Raw genomic sequence first — 9,120 nt, 5'->3', positions numbered from 1 at the left:
CTTAGAGTGACAAAATTTAATGAAATTACTTACCTCATTGTCGAAAATGCATTTTTGAAATATTTGATCAGGACAATATTTGAATAAGTAAAGGTCATCCCAATAAAATTTATGCACGTCACTCAAAAACTTTCTTTTATCTTGGTTATCCAAAGGAGCTTGCAAAAATCCTAAAGTAAGAAAAGTGATATTTTTAGCAAACCGAGGCATTGAACTAAGAAAAAGTAAGGATTTGTTAGGAAAGTAATCATCGATTAGTGTGATGTCGGATGTTGAATCTATTGTCAATTTTGACAAATGATCTGCGACAACATTTTTTATGCCTTTTTCATCCTCAATTTCTGCCTGTTTAAAAGTTTCAAAGATTTTAGAATCGTGATTGACTTCTCTTTGTTTGGTCATAGCATAAGGAAATGAAAGTACTAGTGGGAAATCAATCTTTTCTTTATAATGTTCAGGTTTAACCCCTTCTTTATGCTTAGAGATTGGCTCATCATCTTTATCACAAGGTTCAAGAATTGGTTTTTCAATAACCTTACCACTATAGAGAGTAATGACTAATTGAACTTGATCCATGTGTTGGCTTCCGGAGCTGCTTGCACTTGCATTGTTTTGTCCTTTGAGATTTTGTTGTGGTTGAAATAAAAACTTACATTTCTCTTGAATACTGAGAGTATATGTAAATTTTGCAAGAGTGTATTTAAAATCTGTTATACTTTGAGTAAGTTGAGTGTTGATTGTCTCTTATTTTTCAATAAATGCATACAAAGTTTCCTCAAGATTTCTTCTAGGATGTGGAGCATAAAGAGGTGCATATCCATGAAAATTTTAGAAATTATGGTGTGCTTGAAATGGTGGCTTTGAAGTTTATGCATCACTCTTCTAACTGAAGTTTAGGTGTTTTCTCCAACCAAAGTTGTATGTTTACGAGTATAGGTTATGATTGGGCTTTTGAAAACTTTTTAAAGCATGATTTTATTTATGGAAGCATTCCCTAAAATAAAGAAAAGTTAGACAGATATTGGTTGAGTGTTCATTGGTTTCACAAATTTGACACAAAATGTCTTGATTAAATTTTAATTGACCAATATTTTTTAATTCTAGTGCCTCAACTTTTCTAGCTAAAGATGCAAACTTGGCTTGGAGGTCATAATCTTCTCTAAGGTTGTACATACCTCCACTAGATGTATGAAGTTGAATTTTATCTGGTGCCTCATAAGTACCTGCGGTGTCTCAATTTTGAGCATTTTCAGCTAATAAGTCTAGGTACTCATTGCTTCATCAAGGTCTTTATTTTCAAAAGTTTCATTGCATATCAATTCAATCATTTGTCTATCTCTAGGTGTTAACCCTTCGTAAAAATATGAAACTAATCTTCATGTTTTAAAACCATGATAAGGGCAAGTATTAAACAAGTTTCAATACCTATCCCAATATTGGTAAAATGTTTCTCCTGATTTTTGAGTGAAAATGGTGATTTGTTTTTTGAAAGAGTTTGTTCTGTAAGATAAAAAAAACTTATTTAAAAAGTGTCTTTATCCCAAATCGACATCAAACAAAATCCATAATCAATTATGATCTTGTTTGGTGATCTTTATTGGTGTGGTTAGAATCATCTTGTCAAGATTTTTTTAAAGATACTAAGTGTGTGTTAAAAATAGAATCTTGGTTAACTGTTCTTTCTTTTCCTTCTTTTTCTCCCATTATTTCTCTCTCATGCCACATCATTTTATCTCCCCCTCCCCCCCCCCACTCTCTATTGACCATTGGATCATGAATTTCACTTCTTGCCCATTGTGTTTTTCTAAAATTTTAGGTTGAATTTTATACATGTTAATTGGTTTGTATAAGACATGTTAATACAATTTAAGTAAGATCAAATTTGGATTTTGGCGTAAAATGTTATACTCTTCAATTCTATATTAAAACTGAACAGTAAAAACTTTTATATTAAAGTTTGAATCTGACCTTACTTTGATTGTATTATATGTATTTTTGTTTTCAGACTAAACAATTGTTATTCTAATGATAATTATATTTAAAAAGTGTTATCTTTCAAATATTTTTTAATTTTTATCATTTTTTTCAAACGTTGTACCAAGTTGTGTTAGAATAGTAAAAATAAATAAAAAACCAAAAATTATCGAGCTTAGTGTGAGTTTTTTTTTAACATTAGTGCAGTAAAAATAAATAAATAAATAAAATACCACAGTTCAAAAATAATTAGAGAAATAAAACATTTAATAAATTGCTTATGTCATATGCTACTCACAACCCACAAGTCGCTCATACCATGACTCGCCCTAAAATTGTCGAGTTCTTGTACTTTTATCAATATGTATTTTTGCTTTTAGACTAAACAATTGTTATTCCAATGATAATTATATTTAAAATATGTTATTTTTAAATGTATTTGCCCCCCTTTCCTCCATGTTCATTGACTTGAAACTTGTTATTTTTCAAATATTTTATTAATTTTTAATTTTTACAATGAAAAAAAAAAAAGAAACAACCTCTGCTAAATGGAAGCACTCTTATTCATTAATTGATGCTGATATTAATGATTGATTATGGCTCGTTCAAAACTAAAGTAATTGTTATTTAATTTGCAGTTCTTATCAACATCCTTGGGAGGCAAACAAGCTGCTGACTTTTTGGTTTTCTGATCATGACCATCACCAAACAACCTATGCAATAGGGACGAAGCTAGGTTCATTTTATAGGGGAGGCCAAAACTAATATATATATATATTAAAAAATTTATTTATTTAAATTAAAAATAATAAATAATAAAATATTTTAAAATGTGCTTGCCACCCCCTAGTTCCGTTCCTGCTATGCAAGTTCTATCATAGACATATATACAAAATAATAGTAAGCACTATGATCCAGCAAAATGAGAGTCATCTCTGTCAGCTGACTGACCAGTATCAAATTAAAGGTATTTATTGGAAATATGGTTAGAATTATAATTTTTAAAATTTTATTTTTTTAAAAATAATTCTTTTTATTATTTTAATATGTTAATATTAAAAATATTTTTTAAAAAATAAAAAATATTATTTTAATATATTTTCAAGTAAAATATAATTTGAATCACTAACATACTCCTAAATATTCCAAAATTCATTTGCAAAAGCATGACTTTTATCTAGTAAGTAGTTATTGATGAAGTTGTTATAATTATATATATATATATATATATATATATGAAAAATTTGATGATAGATATTTTTAAAATATTTTTTTATTATATAAGGTTTAAATTTAAAAATAATTTTTTCAAAAAAAACACAACATATATATATATATATATATATATTAAATCTTATAAAGTTGCTCTCTTGAGTCCAAGTGTAACAACACTTCAAAAAATTATAATTCAATGTAAATTAAAACAATAAAATGATTTTTTTTAAAACAAAATTATTATTTAATTGTTAAAGATAGAATAGTCTTTTTTATATAATCTATAGTTAGTATTATATTGATTAAGACAATTTGATCTTTTTATATTTTAGATACACATTAAAATAACTTAAATATTATTTAAATAAAAAAATTAGATTCAAAAGCTTTTTGATTTTTTACCATTTTAATTGCACAATAAATTATGCTTAAAAGTAAAAAGAAAAAAAAGTTGATGTTCAAGAAATGTTTTGTATTTTAATTGTGGTTTTTCTAATTATAGCCAATGTAGTAAAGGGCAATATAGTTTTTTTTTAAGAAATCAATAAGTGATAGGTAATTATATTTTTTAAGTGACACATATGGTTATCTAATAATCAAACATTTTTTTTTATAACGGTGTTAAAAGTATTGCACTGTTTTCCTTCTAGTGGTTAAACACATATGCACGGTGAAGTAATTGTTGGGTTCTGGTGAATATTTTTTCCCTCCTCATTTCTCTCTTCTTGTCTTGGATTTCATGCCGCTCTTCTAAAAATCAAATGTGTTCTATCAATTTTTATTTATATTAATTTTGATTTTTATTCTTTTTATTGCTATTTGTTTTGCTTTCAATGATTTTTTAAGTTAATTTTTTTTTCATCCCTCATTGTTTTATTTCATTTAATTTTATATCCAATCTAGTCCCCATTCTCTTAATTGTTATTTTTTTTATTATTTTTTGATTTTTTAAAATTTTTCTTTAACATTTAATTTCATCTATTTTTTTTATCCAATTTAGTTATCATTCTTTTAATTGCTATATTTTTATCATTTTCTTGATTTGTTTTATCTTTTTAATTTAGCCCCTTATTTTTTTTTCATTTCGTTTCTATAACAAATTTTATCATGATTGCTTTTATTGCTATTTGTTTTATTTTTTTAATCTTAAATGATTAAAGATTTTAGTTTCGAAGAGTTGTCCAATTTAATTTGTTTTTAATTTTTTTTTAAAAAATTAATTATTTTTAATTTCATCATTTGATATTAGGCTATTAGGTATTAAGTTTTGTGATTTTTTTTTTAACGTGAGATTATCTTGATCTCTCAACCTAAATCATGAGTTAATTAAGTCGGATTGACACAAATATTTTTTAGATGTTTTTTTTTTAAATTAATTTTTTTTTTACATTCATCTTTTATCATTTAGTTTGCTTGAGAGTTAACCTTTATTTTTTATGTAATGTTTTCTGTGTAGACTTAACATGATTTTAGGAATAAACCGTGAATTTGATATGTTGACTCGAGTTAGGTTTTTTAATTATTTTTTTAAATTGTCCTTTAAAATTTATTTTGCTAATAATTGAATTTCAAATTTCTTTCATTGTCTTCTTTATGAGGTTATTTTGTTCTCATTTAGTTTTTGCTCTATTATCAAATAAAATCTTTGAGACATTTTAAAAATATTTAGACTTTATTTTTTTTTAATATTGACAAGCTTTTATTTTTTTATTAGTCATTGACTCTTTTTTTTGTTTTTTTAATATTCATTTATTTTTTTAATCATACTATTAAATTAACTAAAATTATTGAACTTATTTAAATCAATAATCTGAATCTTAGATTTTTCTATCTCTTTAAAAACACTATCATCATATGGATATGTTTTTAATACATTTAAAAAATATATAACTTACCCCACATTATACACGAGTTATTTATCTATTACATTACATTGTATGTTAATAGTCATTTAAATAGGTGATCTTGTAATACATGCAATGTATAAAAATGTAATTTGTCACTTCACTAGTAAGTTTGTTAATTTATTTATTTATTATTTATTTTTTTTTCTAATATTTGAAATATAAGTTATATGTACTCATAATAAAGGGGTGGGGAATATAATACTTTGCTTGAAATCATCCTCTTTGGTGTATATTAAAAGCCGTTTGTTTAGGCGTGTGATGTTTTAAAATCAAAAGCATCATTTTGGTTATCTTTTATTTGAAGAGCAATTTAAACAAACGAGCACTAATTCCACAATTTGAGATAATTTCTCTCTTGTTATTTTTTTTTTTGAGATTTACTTTAAACTGATCTTATTTTATTAAAATAATAATATTTTCAATCTATTTAAAAAAAACCTAAAATGATATTGTTTTCTAAGTGTTTTTTTTTTAAATCACAATTTAAATTGACATTTGAGCTCACAAGTTAAGCAATAACCAAGATCTGTAGCCGGATGTACCCGAATAGAGTCACAGAACCACGGTCAGGAAACAAGTGCAGATCCCTTTTTCTTCCACCGAAAGTGCTTTTTTTTTTCTTTTTTTTTTTTAATTTCCACTTCTACCTCTTCCTTGTCATCCCTCAAACTCTAGCATAAAAGATATAGATTCTGACCCTCGTCGTAAGGAAAGAACATCAATCTACCAGCGGTATCTCTTCCATCACCAACCCTTGCAAGCCTTCACGTGAGGGACTAAGCATCATCCTCGCTGTAATTAATATAAAATCATTTTTAAATTTATTTTTTAGAATCAGTATAAAACCCATCTCAAGATTTCATTAAACAATTGAAGTTTCCAAGTTAATCGCGTAACGGCACAGCTTAAAAACTCACTTGATAATTGATGCCATCCTAAAATCTTTTGAATTGACACTTTATAAAAAAGATTTTGAAAGAAATTGATTTTTTTTTTAATTTTTATATTGTTTTGATATATTAATATTAAAAATAAATTTTAAAAAATAAAAATAATTATTTTAATATATTTTTCAATAAAAATTATTTAAAAAAATAACTATATTATTAAAGATAGTAGTACACAAGCTATTAATCACGCGGTTGATACGAGGTTTATTCCTCAATCATGTCATTCAAGACTTGACAAGTCGCTCTGTGAAGGACAGGATTTTCTTTTCTCGTTCACATTTCCTTGACTTGCAAATTGCAGTGAATTCCAAAACCTTTTCGAGTTGATAGGAAGTTCATCCATATAAAAAGAATAAATCCACCATTTTATTGATTCACGATGTATTCTTATCTTAAAAAGAAGAAGTCTACCTTTTACATTGGTAAATGTGAGGCCCAAGTAACCAAAAAACAACATTCTTTTCTTTATCCTCTTCTTGTTTAATGATATCTTTATTTGAACAAAGAATCGCATGTGATCCAAGATTGCGTTCTTGTCTTAACATCGAGATGTTTAGCTCTTTGCATTGGTGGATTTGAGGCTTAATCGTTAAGTAACCAAGAAATAACATTCTGTCTAGCTCTCTGCTTGGAAACTGACTGTGCAAAAAATACGAAGGCAGGGAAGGAAGAGAGGAGGCTTAAATGTTAAGAAACCAGGAAATGACAGGGACCGCTTACTTTCAGTCCTGGGATGTGACGATGCTTTAACTCGGTCCCTTCCCTTCATGTTCTTCCATCTCTTTAGCATCTTCCTACTTGCTTGACGCGGTTTTTAACAAGATAGAATAATAATAATAATAATAATAATAATAAAAGATTTTTAACACACAGTTGTTAACCATCTCCATCGGTTGACAAGCCATTCAAAATTTAATGCTCTCCCAGGCTGGCCCAGCAAATCGAAGCAGTTGATAATGGAGGATTGATCCTTTACTTGGAATTATCCTTTTTCCCATGCATGGATAGTTAGATAATTCAACTCATTTTGTTTTTCAATCTGTACGTATAGTAGCAAGAAATGAGAGAGGATTCTTTAACTCCTCCTCCTCTTAAAGTAACCAGGGAGATGTTGTTGAACTGAAATCTTGTTTTTTTCCCTTCCTTCTTTGCAACAAAATATGTCATCCAATTCAACCCAACAAAACACGTCCAAATCATCCAAAGCTTCTTCTGAATTTTTTCTTAAAAAAATAAAATTATAATTTATTTTTTCAAATCATAATCACAATAATTACATTAGATTGATACTTACAAACGTGAGTTCTCCGATTGAAAAGTGGAAACACAATCTTTGGACTAACCAAAAAATACAAGTGTATTTCAATAAAGTCTAAAAAACGTCTGTTTAGAAGAAATAGACATGTAAAAGCAAATTATAATAATAAGAAGAAAAAAAGCTAATTCGTTGGGATTTTTTTATTTTTATTTTTATTTTGGAAAAATGGGAATCCAATGCAAATTTGATTTTTTTTAACAGCCAATGGATAATAGAGATGGGTATTTTTTTTCCTTCCTGAATTGGTTAGTAAATGTCAGGGGAAGAGAATGAATAGCTGCTTTTTATTTAAAATGGTATTTGGTTAATGCTTGAAATAAATAAATAAAATGTCCCTTTAAAAGGAAATTGTTTTTCTTTCAAAGCATATCGTGAAAGTTACAAAAAATTCAAAAAATCTTAAAAGGATAAAAGTGAAGGTGTCCTATTTTTTATTCCCGAGTTCCCGCTCTTTCCTTGGTTTGTCACAGGTCTCCCCTCTTTCTAAACGTGGGGTCCCCTCAATTTTCAGGGTCCACAGAAATTATAGTCCTAAACAAACCTTGGAACAATCAATGATGACTTCTCTTCCCTCGGGACCAGCCGCCTGTATCTTTAGTGGCGCCACCTTTCTGTCCATGCTGACGATGTTATGTCTGTCTTCTTCAACTCTCTCTTCTTCTTCTTTTCCTTCTCTCCGACGTTCGCCGGAAAGTAGCCTGATTGACGATTCTCTCTGTTTCTAGATCAACTTCTCTCTCCGCTTTCTTAATAAACAAACTGACTTCTTGTACCAGAATAGAAATGGTTGAAATTACGAGATTAGCATATTTTTTATTTTGTTTTTCTATATTTCTATCCTTCATTTTTTTATATTTTCAAACTCAATTTATCCATTACAAAAAAGAAAAAAACTTGAAAATAATAATAATAAAATTCTTTACTGCTCATACAATAGCACTTGAGGAAAACATAGTGCATGTTAACAAAAACTAAACCATATGTAAAGCCTTGAATTATAATAGTAAATTAATGATTTTTTCTTAAAAATATCACACAATATTGCCCTTCAATGATAAATAGTTTTTTTAGTTATGTTTATTTTTTATTTTAAAATTATTTAAAGTATTTATATCTTTTCATAATTTTTAAAATTACTTCTTTTTTTAAGGTAAAAAAATGGCTTGATTTTGATTTTAGGAGCATATTAGTTATTTCACATTATTTGTTTTTCACAATTATTATATGGTCTGGATAATTTGATAATTTAATTAATAAAATAAAAAGTTGCTGGTATATTTTAAGGTACCTTGTTATTTTTAAGTGGTGCGTGTGATGACTCACAACAAATAAAAACTAGTTTTCTTAGTATTCTTCAATTCACAACAACAAAGGTTGCTTTATCAGGGATGCATGTGGCTTTATTCCCTGCGGTTGTCTTTATTTCTTTTTTTTTTAAAAAAAAATTCTGTGCATGCTCTTGCAATATTTTACAGCAACCTTTCAGTTATATTTATGATTTTGATTTATATTTTTTTAATTATTATTATTTTTATTTGAATTAATTTATAAAATTGATTTTTTATTTTATCCTTTATTATTATTTTTTTATTTTGAATATAATCCTTATTCTTTTAATTATTATTTATTTTATTTTGAATAGTTTTTAGAATTGATTTTTTTATAAGTTCATCCTTCATTATATTTACGTATAAAATTTTATCTCTATTTTTTTTATTACTATTTATTTTATTTGGAATAGTTTTTTAAAAACAAT

Source organism: Populus euphratica, unplaced genomic scaffold (assembly GCF_000495115.2).
Source record: "Populus euphratica unplaced genomic scaffold, PopEup_1.0 scaffold659.1, whole genome shotgun sequence".
Lineage (NCBI taxonomy): Eukaryota > Viridiplantae > Streptophyta > Magnoliopsida > Malpighiales > Salicaceae > Populus > Populus euphratica.
The sequence above is the reverse complement of the archived record's forward strand: the minus strand, read 5'-3'. Positions refer to the sequence as shown.